We start from the raw sequence: 17,945 nt of genomic DNA, 5'->3' as shown, positions 1-17,945 counted from the left end.
GGTTGTTAAAACCATCAGCAGGAATTTAGGGCTGAGCCTGCAGCTTCTCTAAGTTCATTGTGAGGTATGAGTTGACAAAGGAAGATATGGGACGCAGAAAGTGTGGGATATGAGGGTTCTTGCCAGTGCATAGTATGAAGAAGTATCAATCAAGCAATCCGGCATTTATAAAGTGCGCTTCATACCCGTGAGGGTCTCACAGCAGTGGGGGGAGGGGTTTGCTACTGATCGAAGAGCCAGGTCTTGATAAGTCTTCTGAAGGCCAGCAGGTCCTGGGTCTGTCGTAGGCTGGCAGTGGTGTGAGGAGATCAAGATGGGTGGGGCTAGGAGGAGGAGGGGTCAGAGGACTGCCATTCAATGACAGCTGTCTAACTGCTGCTCTGTGTGGACCTATGTGGAGGTGGAAATGATTTGACACATTAGGGATAGCCTGCAAAAGCAGAGCTTTACTTTAGTTTAATTCTTTAAGCTTTGTCTAATTTCCGGCACATATATTTTTACACTGCATTTCCCTTTCTGTGAATTTATAAGTAACACAATCAGGCACATGGATCTAAGACTAAGCAGCAATAAAATAATTGTATTTTTTTACTTTTAATATAATCAGTACGGTCATACACAGATATTAGGCCTTATGGCTGTCAAGCCCCACTCATTGTTCCAGTTTAGCCTGATCATTGGCAAAATGTGCTGCGCATTTATAGAAAGTACTTTGGAGCTAGTGAACAATTTAGGTATTGCTACCACTGATTGCCATAAACAGCAAAAGCAAACACAAAGTATAGGTATTTTAATTATGATATATGGAATCTCTTGACAGACATATTTGGGACTTTAGGCTCAATTTTGTAGAGTAAAGATGACAACAAAGATGAAAAAATATACTTATCAAGATAAGCATAGGCATACATTGACGCAAACACCAACAAGTAAACAGGCATACCACACACGAATAAACAGACAAGAACACATTGAAGCCCTAAAACAAACAAGGATTTGCAATGCAATAGGTCTTGCAATTGCGAGAGCTAGAGCTGTTGCCGTTGCAAATGTCAATGTCTTTTACTTATGTGGTTTGGAGTGTAGGGGATGAATATGGTGTGGAGTGAAAATATGTGAGTTGCATTGGAAATGGTAGTGAGGAGGAATTGTGTAGTGTGGAGTGTATTTATGTAGTTGAATTATACGGTATGGTGAATAGATGGGGGTTAGAGCTGCACAGAATAGAAGGGAAGATAGAGAGGGATAGGTAGTCTGTGTAGGAAGTGGTGAATGAACTTGAGATAGAGGAGCAGAAAGAGTGTGTGAGAAAACGAGAAAAAGGGCAGAGCAGGCCACACACGCATAAAGAGGGAGGACTTGTGTACGCAGAAGACACGCTAAGAAGAGAAGGAGAGCATGGGTTTGAGCGACGGAAACCTTGCAAAGGCACAGGAAAGAAACTGTGCTTGAAGACCTGAAGTCAACTACATGAGAAAAGCAGGAAGAGGTCATGAGAGAGTACGAGAGAGAGAGAGAGAGAGAGAGAGATAGAGGGACAAGGGTTACCAGGGGGAGGCAAAATGTGCACAGCGGGAGGAGGTTCAGGAAGCTAGCATGTGTGAGCAAGCAGTATAGAGAGGAGACAAGGAATGTGAGGGTGGGGGGGAGGCGGCAGTGGGGTTGGGGGATGAGAGAGGGTAGTGACAGTTTGAGGGAGAGATGAGAGGGGTAGTGGGTGTGTGGGGGAGAGTTGCCAGGTTTGGTGGAAGTGCAAGGGAGACATGTGTTGGTTTGGAATTGTTTATTGTGGAATTGTGTGGCATTGAATTTGTGGTGTGGTGTGAAGTTGTGTAGTGGAAATATGTGGCATGGTGTGCTATGGAACTATGTGGATAGTAACTAAATGGTGGTAAGTGTACTGGAATGATGTAGAGTGAGAATGTGTGCTATGGCGTTAGTTATGCAGAAAGGTATTTTGTGTTGTGGAGCGGCCTGTTGTGGAGTTGATTTATGTGGCGTGCTGTTAAATTTAGTTGCATGATGTGAAAATCTGTGGTGTGTAGTGGAGGTATGTGGTGTGATGTGGAATTGTGTTGTGTATTTGAAATATGTGGTTTGGTGTGGAATTATGTAGTATGTATTTGTAATGTGTGGAGTTGAATTGTGTGGTGTGGATCTTTGTGGCATTGAGCAAAATTATACTCATTTGAATTATGTGTTATGGTGTGGAGTGCATTTATGTGGATTGGTAATTCACACAAGTGAAAGTAGAAAAGTATATTTGTATTTTTTACTGCTCCAAATACGCAAAGTTAATTTGCCTGAATGCAAAATAAAATGCTTTCACACCAAAGTGACTGAGAGCTTGAAAAGTGTGCGTCTACCGCCCAGTTAAAAATTTCGTAAATCCCGGCAGTAGAAATTAATGTGAGCTTTTACGATGCCTTCTTAACAACTTAGGATTTTTTTTTTAAGTGACCGAGAGTCCCCATTTAAATGGCTGATCAATTATCCCTCAGGATAGGCGGCCTGTTTCTGGACAGGCAGTATTTTTCCGGCCATGCGTGTGCCATTTATATTTGTTTTACAAAGCACATGGGCTATCCTCATGAAAAAAACGTAGGATAACCTTAGTAAATCTGAAAGCGGGGCTGCTTCAAAAAGTAAAGCCTACCACCTAAATTGGTAAAGTTGGCATGCATGCATCTGTGCATTACATTCAAGTTCCCTAAATGATTTACCATAAGTAACAAATTGTGAAAGAAACTGCTGGGTGCTGGCTAGGATCAGTTGCTCCTCAATATGTTAACAATCTCCTCCCATTCGTTTCATGACATTCCATCAAAGATAGAGCGTACCTTAAATTAATGTGGCAAAAGTAGCGTAGTATTGAGTAATTATAAAACAGGATGACAAGGAAGATGCATTTAAACATACATTTACAGTCTTGTGACACGGCAAGACACTGCAAAACTGCAGCTGCATATTTACAAAATGCCTGTCACCATTGGCCACGGTAAGTGCGTTTAATGAGAGTGAGGGTGGGAGCTGTGCAGGGGCTTGATCTATTGAAATAGGGAGTCAACAAACTAGGAAGGTGCTGCCAAGCATGTTTGTGGGGAATTTAACAAGATGTTCCCCTCTGTTTTATCTATTCTTTACTTTTCGGTTTATTTATATTCAAGACACACATGCATCAAACAGGCCCATGTGGGAGTAGAGTTGTCTATCTACTTTAATGTAGAGCACCTTCCCCCACCCCTGCCATCTGAGAGATGAAACCACAGAGAGCCGGGCAACGCTTGGCCAATCACAGTCGCACAAGCAGTTGCAATTATATAGCTCTTTCGACCCATGACAAGGAATTGGAAGTAATGGATGCTACAGCCTTAAGTGCTTAGGACCCCACAACGGGATTTAAAGCACAGTATGAAATTATATAATAAAGTGCTATGGTGAAATGACGCTGAAGTATACTCCCTGCCCCCTCCCAAAAAAAAAACAATGCTGACTTTCTCCTACCTGCAGCAGGGCACACATTTTGGCTTTAACTACCCCCCAACCCCTACCCTCCTGTGTGGGACATTAACAAATCAAAACATCCTCACTATGTTGCAACTTAAAGCTTCATGAAGAGGGGTGTACACATACTGGGAGGGGGGTAGGGAGGTTTGTCATTGAGGCTGCGTTGACAGTAACAAGGGTGGAGGATTTTGATGGGACCAGCTGTAAAAAAATAAAACGAAAGGTACATACTCTTGTGCATTAAGGCCCTGTAATGCATCCTCGAGCTTCTGGTGCTATTTACAAATCCCCCACTCATTGGTTCGTGGGATCCATGGTTTTCCCACGACTCCTCAGTATGTACAATCCATGCATGCTATATGTACACACATACTCACATGTGGGCACCAGACCCATAGTAGCAACGAACTCTGGTAAATAAAACCAGTGTCTGACAGAAATCTAACTGTGGTGGGGCAAAGGGCGGCAGAAATTCACTGAATGATTGTAATCAGAAGGCAGAGCAGTTTCTCCGTGTACTGGGAGTGCCAGCAGTTGCCTGTGAATAAAGGAGTTCAAGATGAAACTGCTGCGGAGGCAGCACCACTCGATACTTTCAAAATAATGTGCTTTATTGTGGGATTAATTAGCTATTTTTGGAAAAGGAAGACTTACCCTAAACCAAGCTTCCCTCTGCTCGTGTTAAAGGGCCTGAGAGAGGAGGGTAATGTGACATGGACCAGACGAAAGGTAATGATCAGTAATGACCAGTGTGGAAGATTGATTAGAAATGTCGATCACAATTATTCAGGGATAAGGACATGCCATTTTCAATTCCTTCCTTAACTTTGGCAAAAGCAAATGTATATGACATCAATGGAACATGTTGATAAAGCAAAATAGGCTACAACCACACAGCTACAAAAGATAGGTCTACATACCCCCACACACCTACACACGCACACACACACACACACACAACACACATACACAATGACACACACCAATATTTTGACATTGATGCCAGTCATTAGTTTCTCCAGAGTAACATCACCCTGTCATTTGCTTTGACTAGTCTTCACTCCCTTGCTGACTTATATTCTAAGTCCATTCATAACCAGCTCAAGGCAATCATCAAGACAAAAGAAATGAGTACTGTGACATGTACCAGACGAAAGGTAATGATCGGCGGGTACCCCAGTCCTTGAGCAGATTCCGTGTCATCTCTGAACTTTCAGTGAAGTTCTAGCATCAGTGAACTGCCCCCGGAATTCCGAGGACCACCTAACTGCCGCCAGCACTGCTTAAGGGCCCGCTCCAGGCCCTTTTCTAGGTGGGTCCCAGATAGAGGAGCCGTCGAGAAGAAATGGGTAATAAAAGCAGTGGGGGCTTTTGGCTGGACACACAGCGAGGCGACGGCGGGCGGAGCCATTACTGCTCACACACACCACATACAAATCTATCACTGCCCATATAGAAAATTATTGGAAGGCATAACTAACCAGCACCGGCTGTATCAGCTTTAGGAGCTGGCAGTACGTTCTTGAGGCCTGGTTTTATGAATGCCGGTCTCAGGGTGCCAGGTTTCCATAGATATCACACCAGCTTCATCAAAGCCCTTTCAGTGAAGGCTCAATTTGTGTCATGAGCAAACCTACCACGACAAGCGGCTGCCACAGCTCGGGGAAACAGGTGCCTTTGGAAAACAGCCTCTAACATTTGACCTCAGTCATTGAATGCACAGCAAATGTAACAATATAAGAACAAGATTTACAGCTCTGTTTACAGAAACGGACCTTGGAGCACTGAAAACATTGAGTGCTCTGGTCAGATGCACTTAGAGAAACTGATGTAATAGTGAGACAAGGGGAAGCCTACAAGTCCTGGGGCAATACTCTAGGCGAGTGAACGACTGGTATAATGAAGGATGGACCAGGAAGCCAAATTACCCACTAGCAAGCAAGGATTTTTACCAGACATCGTACTAGACAAATACCAAGTGATGGGATGAGTTAAAGCTCACAAAGTGCATACAACAGATTAGGGTCGACCTAAAATAGCAGCACATTTATATAACCAATGTGAAAGATTGATTAGAAATGTGGACCACAAATATACAGGGCTAAGGACATTCCATTTTCAATTCCTTCCGTCACTTACGTAAAAACAAACGTATATGGAATCAATAGAAAATGTTGATAAAACAAAATAGGCAAAAACCACACAGGTAAAATATAGATCTACATACCCCCCAAGACACCTACACACTCACACACACAAACACACACTCACAATGACACACACCAATATTTTGATATTGATGCCAGTCATTAGTTTGTCCCAAGTAACATCACCCTGTCATTTGCTTTGACTGGCCTTCACTACCTTGCTGACTTCCATTCATTGCCAGCTCAAGTTAAATGTACAGTAATAAAAAATGAATTATCGTACATATAAGTAGAATTGTCAATGGTGAAGACCGATTGATCACCGTCATAGTGATTGACGTAAAACAGTGTGCGTGGTATGATATTCCATGTAGATACATACATACATAAGGAATACTTTCTGAAATGCAAACATATGTAAAACTCTCATAACCAAAGATCTATGGATTTGAAGCACAAACCAGAAAATACAAATAAGAAAGATATCCTCTCATGTATGACTAAGGCTCATGAGTGGAGATCAACGCAGCAGATGAAATGTATCTACTCCCGGATCAATAATAAATTATGGAGACATACATTTCTGAACAACAAATATGTACACATATCCAAAAAGATCCTGACACAGATAAATGAAAATAATGTTACATAGAGCCATACACAAAAACGTTCAACTACTGCGGAACTTTGATGAGAACGGACAAGTAGTGAAACATATCCTGAATATCCAAGTGGGCATGCACAATGGATTTTAAAGCCCTGAACTGTATGCAGTACATCAGAAATTATATGCACATTAAATAAAATGTGAACTTTGACTATTGCTACGCTTCTCATTCCTAAAAAAACACTGGATGATCTAATCAAATTGAATAAGTGGATTGTATGATCAGAGCAAGCAATGATTACAGCAGAAAACAGAATGAAATCTGCTGACCATTTGCCAAGACACGTCTTAATTTTCACAGTGGACAGTGATGCATAAAAGCGAATCACAAGCCGACAGCTATTAACAATTCCAAAATCGAAATCAACTTTCATGTTGCTTTTCAGGACAGCAGGGAGCTTACAGGCAATTAGATTTTTCTTTCAAACCAGAGTGTTGGCATTAGAACCAGAATAAAAAAATGTCAGTAGATAATTTGAAGCTGTTGTCCAGTTGAAACTGAAGCATATTTACAAGGTCTGATTTACCTGTCAATTTTGAATTTTGTTTCTGCCGATATTCTTACTCAATTTAGGTAACAACAGAATTTGTACATCAAACATACAGCTTTTATTTTTATAAGTGTCCCTAATTACCTAGCCACCTTAATGAAGAACCATTTATTAACACTGGGGCATTTATATCTACCTACAACATGAAGTTGCACTACAAAAGCAGTCCACGTTATCATCAGTGTGTGTGTAAATTAACTCCATAGTTTGGAATATGGCTGAGTATGAAAATGTGATTTTCCTGAGTGCCAAAAGAAATCCTATAAAAAAGGAATTCAATTAAAGTGAAACATTAATTTGAGTTAACTTAAAGATTAGGTTTACAAAGGTATTTAGAAGTATGTGTAGTAGTACTCAGTGAGCGGTAAGAGTAGTAGAACGTCACATACCCCGAAATGCTTTTGTGATAAGTCTCCTAAATGTTTCAGTAAGAGTAAACAGTAAGAGTAATGGGTCTTGGTGACCCAGTCATAACCCGAAGACCAAGCAAACGCATTGATGTATCTGATGAAGCCCTTTTTGAGTGTCTCAAGATACGGAAAAAATTGGTCGAAATGTGAGGTTCTATTAATGACACCTACCACGACACAAACGTCGCTAGGTCCACTGCCCTTCATATAGAAAAAGTCACAATTGAACTATCTGGGTATATTTGTACATCAAGGCCTCGGGAATATGGGTTTGATAACATCTTCCCCCTCCTAAAAGATTAAAGGAAGTCTAACTTTAAGAGATGGGCTAGTCCACAGTTTCCTGTATATGGGAATGAACAAATTATACAATCAATGGGTCTGGCGCTGGTTGCCAGCCTTATTGCAGATCTTGTTTTGTTTTTTCATTGATTTTGTAAAACTTTATTGTTTGAGAATAAACGAGGCTCTCATCAATATAAAATAATGTTTTCTACAGGCACTTTTATTGGTCTCCAAAAAACACTCATTACCATAGTACTCCTTGGCACTAAAGGGAGCTAGTTAGTGTGTGGTTGTGTTCCTCGTGAAAGGTCAGCATGCCAAAACTCGTAGGGAAATCAGCCAATGACTGAAACGGGCTGATGCAATACATCTTAATGCATGCTGGAGTGGGTGAAAGAAAAACGAGAAGGACACCAACCACAGACTAACGGATGATATCTGGCTGAAATTCCCAATAATTAACTATGTTATGCACATCATTTTTTGAAAAATCGAAAGGACTTCGCTAACACAGACTTTAAACAGTCATTCAGTCTGGCATTGGCTGCAAGTCTCTTGCCTTTCCGAAGGAAAGATGAGAGAAATAAAGAAACATAGAAACAAAGAAGGCAAAAAAGAAATAAGTTAGGATAAAGAGAGAAAGGAGAGAAAGAAAGAATGAGAGAAACAATAAAAAAGAAAGAGGACAACTTAATACAAAACAATTTCAAATGGACACAATCCGGTATGCTGTGAAATTGCAGCAGTGAAGAAAACAAAACACACCAGAGGGAATTTACAGCATTGGAAGGAGTTGGGAACTGATAAAGATGGAGTGTGCCCTGTGGTCACATCAGATGTGTCCTGCTATCACATCAGGCTCTAAACACAAAAGCAATACTAAAATATCTATAAGTAAAAACAAAAACACTGGCTCCAAAGGGAACTAGTTTGTATGCGGATGTGCTCCTTGTGAATGAGCGAAATGCAGCTACTCAAAATGAAGTTAACCAGTGGGTTTAGTAGGCTGACCCACAGCCCCCTGCCATATGCTTTAGTGGGCGGAAGCAGAATGAGAAAGACAAAACAACAGACCAATAGATGAAGAGAGGTGGCAGAAATCCCTTTATGTAAGTATATGATACATATTTAAGTGAAATCAAAAAGGTCTTGGCCAACGCCAGACTTGAAAAATACATCTGTCCTGTTATGTCATGTTAAAATATTTAATATACTGCACAACTCACCCGTGGGCATCTTGGGGCTGTGCAAAAGTAGGCATCAGAACAGAAGGGATAAAGTTACAATACGTGGGTTTTGAGAAGTTTCCTGAATTTGCAGAAGTTCGAACATGTACGATCATAAAGTGGCAGCTGGTTCCAGTAGTGGGGTACAAGATAAGGAAAAGCCTTTCCTCTACTACGCGTCAGATGAATGCGAGGTACACATAATAAGGCTTTGTCATAAGATCTTAAGCAGCATCCTAGGGTGTAAGTTTAAATTTTGTGCCCCAAATATAACGGGCCTTTTCCATTTAGGGTGTTATAGGTAAGGCAACAGATCTTAAAACAAGGACTTTTCTTCATTGGAAGCCAGTGCAGGTCTCTCAGCAATGGTGCTGAGGACGTGCCTGGCTGGCGGTTAAGAACAAGCCTCGTGGCAGTATATTGGACTACATGGAGTTTGGCCACTAGGGTCTATTTGACATCTGCAAAAAGGGCGATGCCATAGTCCAATCTACTTGTTACCAAGGCTCGTACCAGAGTCTTACGGGCAGAGGTTGGAAGGTAGGGGAACATTCTACGCTGAAGGCGCATGTTATAATAGCATACTCTCGATGTGGCCAAGATGAGCTCTTTCACTGTGAGAGCTTCGTCAAATTTCATGCCCAGGTATTTTACGGCTTGTTTAGGCACAGGAGTGACCCCTAGTTGGTGAGGCCACCAATCGTTTGTCCAAATGGAGGCTGCTTTTCCCTAAGGTTTAATTACATATGTGGGATGCTACCACTAATTATTCCTAGAGCTACAAAAATAAATTATTGCATTAATATAGAGGGAGACAGAAAGGCAAAACATCTAGAAGCCTACGATTACCTCATATTGAATGTTAATGCTTAGCTGCCTGTCATATTGTATATACATGATTAAAACACAATAGACAATCTTCTAGTGTACCCTCTGATGCTTAGCACAATGGAGAAATTAACCAAATATTACACCCCAACTCCCTCCTTCATCACATAATATGCATGGCAGAGGGGATACAAGGTGAAAAAAAAAAATTCAAGCTTCTACCTTTAAATGCTCCACAATGGCGGATCAGTTGTATTAGGATAGGTAAGGAGGAAATCGGATGGTCAATATGGATGGCACACAAAATTATTGGTATAGAAGACATGATCCAGAATAGATTAACAAAATATTTTACAGAACTCGGACAAGTTTCTCATATTCTACATGCTCAAATGTGGAGGCATGCTCAACTGGCACATGCTTTGAAGTAAAATCTGGGAACCTCACCCATCTCACTGCCACAATCCCCAATCGTCTATTACTGGCTCACATGGAAGGAATACAGTGGGATGGTATCAGGCATATATCCAACCATAAATGACAATATTTTCTCACAAGAGACCTCAAACTCACTCCTGATTCAGTAGGAAACGCATTCACATACACAGTTTCAAGAGACTAGGCAGCATTACTAGAGGAATACGATAGAGGGTTGGAATTAGCCCACCTGAATTTAAGATCTTTCATGACTGACAATGGACGTATCAAAAATACATAAGCCTGAACAGTGCCCAAATTCCCTTTGTTAGAGATTTGGGCAACGAAATGGCAATATAATACATATTCTGTGGGAATGTTCAAGACTACATAGGTACTGGCAGCAAATGTGGGACAATACAAGACCAAGGTTAGACACAACAGCTGACTACACAGCAAGGACACCAATCTTACATGACACCACAGATTTAACATTGTTGACATATCTCTTGAAAAGGTGGTTATCCACAGCCTTGCCTATAGCAAAGATGTGCATCCTATGACTTTGAAAAAAGACTACGGTCCCAATCCTTTTAAAATCAGTTTGACAACATGCATGAGATGGCAGTGTTCAAAAACATGAACATGCTAAATAAATGATAGGTTACCACAATTTAAAGATATCTGGTGACGTTTTCTGAAAAGTCCCCTCCCCTGATAATAAGGGTTTGGTGAACTCCCTTATAGATAAGGTCAAGTTGTCTTGGAATAACATAATGTTGGAACAGTTCAAAACTATCATAAGGTGGCCCTAATAATAGAAATGAAGCTAGAGGGTTACTTCAAAGGAGAGATATTTTTTCTACTTTCAGACTCTGTCTGTTGTGACCTAATCCCCTTATTCCTTTGAAATATGACCCACGGTTTGATATCCTGAAGAATGTAAAATATGGCAGCAGCGATCAATTACATGTCTCAAAACGGATGCAAGAAGGGTGAAGAGTATAACATATTGGACGAGATGTTTATAAAGAATATTAGAGATGGGTTTTTAGGGGCTGTGAGCCCCTCCGACGCTCCTTTTTAGTTTCCATTCTTATTGAATTTATTGGTTATTGAAAGGAGAATGTCTGGGCTAGTCAATATTAATTTTACGACAAATAATATTACCATAATTTCAGAGTGAGATATTGATGGACAAAGGTACTCTTATGCTGTGTTAACATTGTTGAACACGAAGCATTTAGAATTCAATGATGTTGACAGTGCATGGATGTGTCACTCACTCCTGGTATTTGATGCATATTCACTTGCTCATTTCATGGTTTTGGAAAATTCAAGAAAGAAATGTAACAGATCATGCTCTTTACACTGAATAAAAAAGACACAATATGTTCCTCATATGTTCCTCCTCTTTTTCTTCTGAATCTTGATGATCAAATCTTTATCAAAGCAAGTGTTGCTAATCCTTAATGGATTTACTAATTTTTCCTGACCAGGTAGGATTTGTACCTGGAAGATCCATCTCACCCAGCTTGTGTAATTTATTGCAATTAGGCATCAAATCAGATCCATTATTAATGCTGTCTGGGTTATTTTAGACACCAAGAAGCTATTCGATTCATTGAATTTTTGAATTTGCCTTTCCTCTTTACAATCTTGTATAGGTTGGGGGGGTCCAATGTGTTGGCATTGATTAAGCTACAATATTGCTTGTGCTTTGGGGTTGGTATGTGTCAATCAGACTTCTTTATGATCAGTGTGGGAACAAGACAACATTGTCCCCTGCCACTTTTTTTGTTTACCATTGCAACAGAGCCCTCCTCTGTTGGTATCACTCACATAATAGTGCTGTGTTTCCAACGAGAAAATGTATTATATTTGCGTATGTTGGCAAAATGATACGTTTTTAAAATCAAGACCCTGGCTCCAACCTGCTTGCTGTATTGAGGAAGGTAGTCCGAACTGGAAAATACTCCAGTGTTCAAATTAAATGGTGCATTTACTCAGTCTGCTATTTAATGATCTTCCCAAATGGGGGAAAGAAAATAATTTGGTGAGATTATTACTGATCACAGACCATCAGATAAATGGCACAATCAGAGCAGTGGATCAGAACCATCCAGCCCACCCTGCAATGGCTGGTCAAATTGATATCATTAGAATAGTAGGGGCCACAAACTAATATATTTATTTATTTATTTAATTATTTATAAAGCGCCAGAATCAACCCCCAAAGGGGTATCTCTGAGCTTGAGACGGACCGTATATGGGAAGACTGTCTGCTAGAAATCAGAAGTGAAAGAGGAAGGTCTTCAGCTGTTTCCTGAAATGGAGATGTTCCGTGCACTGTCTTAGTTGCACAGGGAGCTTGCTCCAGTAACAGGGGCCTAGATAGGATAAAGCCTTCACCTCTTGTCTGCACCGTTTAATTACAGGTACTGCGAGAAGGGATTTGGATCCTGAGCGGAGAGACCACCGAGGTGTATAAGGGATGAATGTATCCTAAAAAGAGCTAGGGCCAGAATTGGACAGGGCCTTATGTATGGTACAGCAAACTTTAAACTGTACTCATTCCCGTATCGGGAGCCATTGGAGCTGATAGAGCAGAGGCCGGGAGGCTGTCCTAGCGGGTGCGTTCAGGATCAGACGTGCCGCCATGTTCTGGACAACCTGTAGCGTGTCAAGAGCAGCCTCGTTGGTGGACAGCAATAGACTGTTACAATAATCTAGGCGACTTAAAATAAGTGCCTGGGTTAACGTCTTCCTGGCCGAGTAAGGGAGCAAAGGAAGGATACGATGCAGTAGGCCCAACACATGAAAGCACAAGCCGGCTGTCTGTGCGGCATGCTCCTTCTTGGTAAGGGTCTGCTCAAGGCGGACACCTACGTTTTTAACATAGGTTTTTGGAACGAGGAGAGTACCCAAGTCTGTGGGCCACCAATCGGGGGTCCACAGTAGTTTAGCTTCCCCAAAAAGCATGATTTCCATCTTTCCCACATTGCACTGAAGAAAGTTACTCCTCATTCACTGTGAGATACTTCTCATTCCCAAGGAGAAGGCGGCCTGTACTGATGTACAGTAAACTTTGCAAATGGAAAAAGCAGCTGAGTATCATCATCATAGGAGAGCGGGATAAACCCACTACTCCTTAACAGATTGACCAAGGGAGCCACATAGATGTTAAACAAAGTTGGGCTCAGACAAGAGCCATGTGGTGCTCCCTTGGACAACTCTGTTGCAGCCGAACGATAAGGACCAAGGTTAACGGCCTGTGGACGAGAAGATAGAAAACTCATCAGCTACTGAAGGGCCAAATCTCCGATCTCCTCCAGTCTCCTGAGCAAAATCTTATGGGAAACCGTGTTGAACGCGGCGGATAGGTGCAACAGCACCAGAATCGTAGAGTGGCCTCTGTCTAGGGTCATCCTGCTGTTATTGGTGACCTATAGTAGGGCTGATTCTGTGCTATATTTAGGATGAAAGCCTGATTGAGTTGGATCAAAACTACCTGTCCGTTCGGCATGGTTAGAGAGATGTGTGTATATATGTTTCCCCAATAGCTTGTCCAGGAAAGGAAGGAGTGAGATAGGACAGAGATTGGAAAACTCAGTTAGCGGGGCCTTGATGTTCTTGCGGATAGGCATAATCTGTGCTGCTTTCCATTCCAAAAAGACCAGGCCTTCTCGCAGGGATATATTGAGGACATGTGTAATGGAGGGGGACAGGTGACAGGCAAGAGAAGTGGTGATTTTTGCCGGTATATGATCTAGAGGTGATCCTGATTTAACTAAGCGGATCAGTGACTCTACCTTCCCCTGCATCACCAGGGGAAAGCTTGCCAACAATTGAGTGACTGTTTGCCCAGGTACTTCGGAAATCATAATGGTGGAACAGTGCTCCCCTTATTGGACTATTTTGTCATAGATAGTCTCAACTTTTGTGTGCAGAAGGTGCCAATGTCATCGCACAATGTTTGTATGTGGGCCATTGGATTATCACAAGCTTTAGGGTTAGTGAAGGATTGTAATATGCGGTAAAGCACCTTGGGGTCATTTTTGGCCTGATCTAATTGTAGAGCTATGTAAGCTTTACGTGCTGCCCTGATTTTCCAATGGTAATCGGCCAGAGCTGTATAAAACTGAAACCTTTCTTCCTCCTCATGAGTAAGGCACCACCGTGTTTCATACTTCCTACAGATTAATTTCTGGCCGCAAAGTTGGGGGGAATACCAGGCATTCTGGGGATGCTTTGGGGTACTAGGGAAGGGTTTCAAAGGGGCTAACTGGTCCACAGCACTAGCGACTGCCAAATTGTACTTGGCAAGTGCCTCTTCGTTGTTATCTGATTCTAATATCCGTGTCTCTACAAAAAAAGTTTAAAAGCCCTCTGGGGTAACTCTCTTCCACCATCTGAAAAGAAGAGGGATGTCATGAGTGGTATCAGTTCTCTTCCTAGGCACCTGAATACAAAATTCAATTGACGCATGATCAGACCAAGGCAGGAACTGGACATTTATCTATTTAATAATGTTCTTATTTCAGGTGCATTGGATATGTGCTCACCAGACTGGCCAGCAATGGCAGTCAGCCTGGTCCTGGCCAGGAAGTTCAATTTCTTTCATATAATGAGTGACTTTGTAGTCTCTGATTTATAAACATGTTATATTGCTGCACAGCTCCAATTAGCTTCTTTCTGGTACCATTCTTTACAGCGCGTTCCTTAACTGATTATTGAGATCAAATAGTAACAAATACTCAGCAATGAATGCTGATGGAGCATTTGCCAAAACAGAACATTCTGATACAAACCATCTACTGCATGGTCTCGTTGTGGAAAGAGATGAGTATCTTCTGATATTACCCTGTTGGATAACCATGTGCACTCCATGACAAGGGAAAAATCTGTCAAGAGAGTGCTACATAGTAGACTATTCACTATTGTTAGTCATCTTGACAGAAATGAAACCTTTCTAATATTTGCGCACTTAAAATCAGATCAGGTCACATCTCCATCAGAGGACCTCAACAACTTTAGATTAGGACATTCCATCCTCTTATCAATCAAACCCTCCAAATTCTACACTTAATACGTTTAACTCACACTCCAGTGGTCTAAAAAATTGTGTGTCCAATCTCCACGAATTCTTCATTACTGTACATAACACTACTCAACAGTCAGCCAGGTTGGCATGGGGGAGGACCTGAAAATGGATAAAAGCGCGGAATATTGGAGCTTTTGTTACATTTAATTAATGTCCTTAAACAACAGACACAAACTACAGAACTTAAAATTGCTGAGTTGCACATATAGCGCAGCCCTTCCTTATAGAATTGATGCCACTTACAGTCCAGCTTGCCTTAGCAGTGCCCAGGCCCATGCTAATTTCATTCATCTAGCATTGCTATGCCCTGGAATCCATAACTTTTTAGAAGTGTTGAGAGGAAAAATAACTTCCCATAGAACGTTCCCTAATTTTTGAACTACTATGCTATGTTGCCAATAAAGTCAAAGATGCTGGGTGGAAAACAGTGATTTTTCTATTGCTTGCAAAGTGTTGAGTAGCAATGGCATTTGGAGGTACTTTCCATCAACATAAACAATGTCTTTGAGAAGCACTGTTTTTCAAGGATGCTGTTGAAATACACACTTCACTTTACAATCCTACATCACAACATAAGGATGCATGTGGTCCTCTTGAGGTATTCCTATTCAAATGGGCCAAGATTCCACCAGAAGTGCAATAGGGTGTTGGGAAGAAGATACTTCCTCTCTCCAACTGGGCTGCAGTTTAGGAAGCAATGATATAGGAGATAGTATGCATGAATTATTGACAATTGTTCCCTGACATGATTGCTGTAGTGATACCATTACTCTGGTGTGCTACTGTCTATTCTAAGCATGTTGGATATGTTTAACTGACATATCATTATTGTTGGACTTGGCCCTTTTTGCAGGGTTATCCTTAAACTTTTTGCCTTCCTCCTTAAATGCTACTTGTGGGCTTGCAGCGCTGATTGCGCCACCCACCAAAGTAGCATTTCAAACCTATCCTAGGCCTCTGCCATTGCAGGGCTTGTGCCCGCAGTGTTACTGTTACTTTGACCTGGCACTGCATGTGTGTGCCATGTCAGTGACCCTCCTTTTACTACATGTCTGTCACCCCTGAGATAGGCCCTAGCTAGCCCTATGGGCAGGGTGCATTATAGGTAAAAGATAGGACATGTACCTTAAGTGTGTGACATGTCCTGGTAGTGACAAACAGCCATTTTGGTTTCTCACTACTGTAGGGCAGCCTTCCCATTGGAATGCATTGGGGATTCCTTGATAAGTGTTCCAGTGGTAAATCCTGAAATGAGAGGAGCAGCGTGGTCAAGTTTGGTATGTTTGAAATAGCAATAATAAATGCTACACAATGGTGTGCAAAAACTTATTATAACTATTTTAGAAATGCCACTTTTAGAAGTTGGCATTTCTGTATGCTATGTGTCTGCCTGCCTGATGTGAATTGCATGTCTGGCTTTTGAGTGACAAGGGCTGGTGAGGTGTGTGTGGCTCCAGGAGGGGCAGGGTGAGTCAGCGCAAGGTTGAATGGGACATCTGCATTTGGAGTGGTGGGAGGAGTTGTCCCCTGGCCCTGAATAGTATTGTGTCTGCCTAGGGCAATGCTGGCTCCACCCCCCTGTGGTGTTTCTGATGACCGGGCCCCCATCTCCCACAGATGTGTGTGAGCACTGTAAGCAGAGTGCTCCAGAACCAGTTTTAGTTGGTCCCCCAAGCCCTGTGCTCTGCAGACAAAGGAAAAGGATTATAAATGTAGGGGCTGTGACCCTATTAATGTTGTGCTGTTCCTGTACTTTCTGGGGGCTTTCTGCTGCTGTGGCACAGGAGGAATCGCCATGAGGACTTGCCTCCCTGCTGAAGGGCCCTGTGTGCTGGCCTCACTGTGCTCAGCTATGCCCCTTGAACCTTAAGGATTTTTCAGGAACTGTGGGTCCTAGCGCCTCATGAGCACTACAGCTTACTTCTCTGGTGCCAGTTTAAAGAGGATTGCTGGTGCCGTGTAGCGCTGTGCTGTGGGAAGTTTCCTGGAGGGAACCCTGGCATGAGGGGTTCCCCTGTGCCTGGTGACGGAGTGGGAGCCCACCCCGTATTTCTGCCACATTTCTGCCGCATTTTTGCATTTCAGTGAGGCAGGAGCATCCCCCCCTTTATGGTGCTTGAAGCAGAGATCCACCCCGCATGGTTGTGCACTTGTCGGCGGGAGCCTACCCTGCGTTAGTACCAGTGTAACAGGAGCCCACCCTGCATTGAGGCCAGAGGAAAGGAGCGCCGCACCATGTAACTGACGTGGAAGTCAGTCGGCGCCCGTGCCTGATTGTGGACCGGGCCTTTTCCATCCACCTATGGCCGGCCACTTGCAGTGCGTCTGGAGGCTGTGCAGCATTGACCTGGAAGGAGAGAGGGAGTCGACGCCAGCTCCGAGAGAAAGGCAGCGTGAGGCAGAGCGGACTGCGATGAAAGGCTGCTGGGTTCAAGAAGGGGCTCCCGTTGCCAGAGAGGGCCCCACGTGTTGTCCTGCTGCTGGAAAGCCTCCCCAGCGTGGCCAGAGCCTGCACATCTGACGCCTCCGACAGAGGAGCAGAGCGGAGGAGACGGAGCCTGCGCATCTGATGCCCCGGTGAGTGGGGCAGAGCGGGTGAGCCTAATTGGAGCTCCCAAGGCCAGTGTGAATTTTCCCTTGGCCGCATGGTGGTGATTGATTATGGCACCAGACGAGACCTGGTCACGGGGATTCCCTAGCCATGACTAGTGCCAGTGCCTTATTTGGTTTTCACAGCTGTGCCGCCGTTGCGGGCAGCTGCAATTTTTGGGGACCAGTTCTTTGTGAGTAAGGAAGGGGTGAG

General features: G+C 42.8%; 1 protein-coding gene across 2 annotated transcripts in view; it reads right to left on the bottom strand.

Annotated features, from left to right (window-relative positions):
* DPP10 (dipeptidyl peptidase like 10) overlaps nt 1-17,945 on the bottom strand; it is a 1,755,202-nt gene that overhangs the window by 1,293,151 nt on the left and 444,106 nt on the right. The window lies entirely within an intron of this gene.

This window comes from Lissotriton helveticus, chromosome 3_1, assembly GCF_964261635.1.
Source record: "Lissotriton helveticus chromosome 3_1, aLisHel1.1, whole genome shotgun sequence".
NCBI lineage: Eukaryota > Metazoa > Chordata > Amphibia > Caudata > Salamandridae > Lissotriton > Lissotriton helveticus.
The sequence above is the reverse complement of the archived record's forward strand: the minus strand, read 5'-3'. Positions and strand labels throughout refer to the sequence as shown.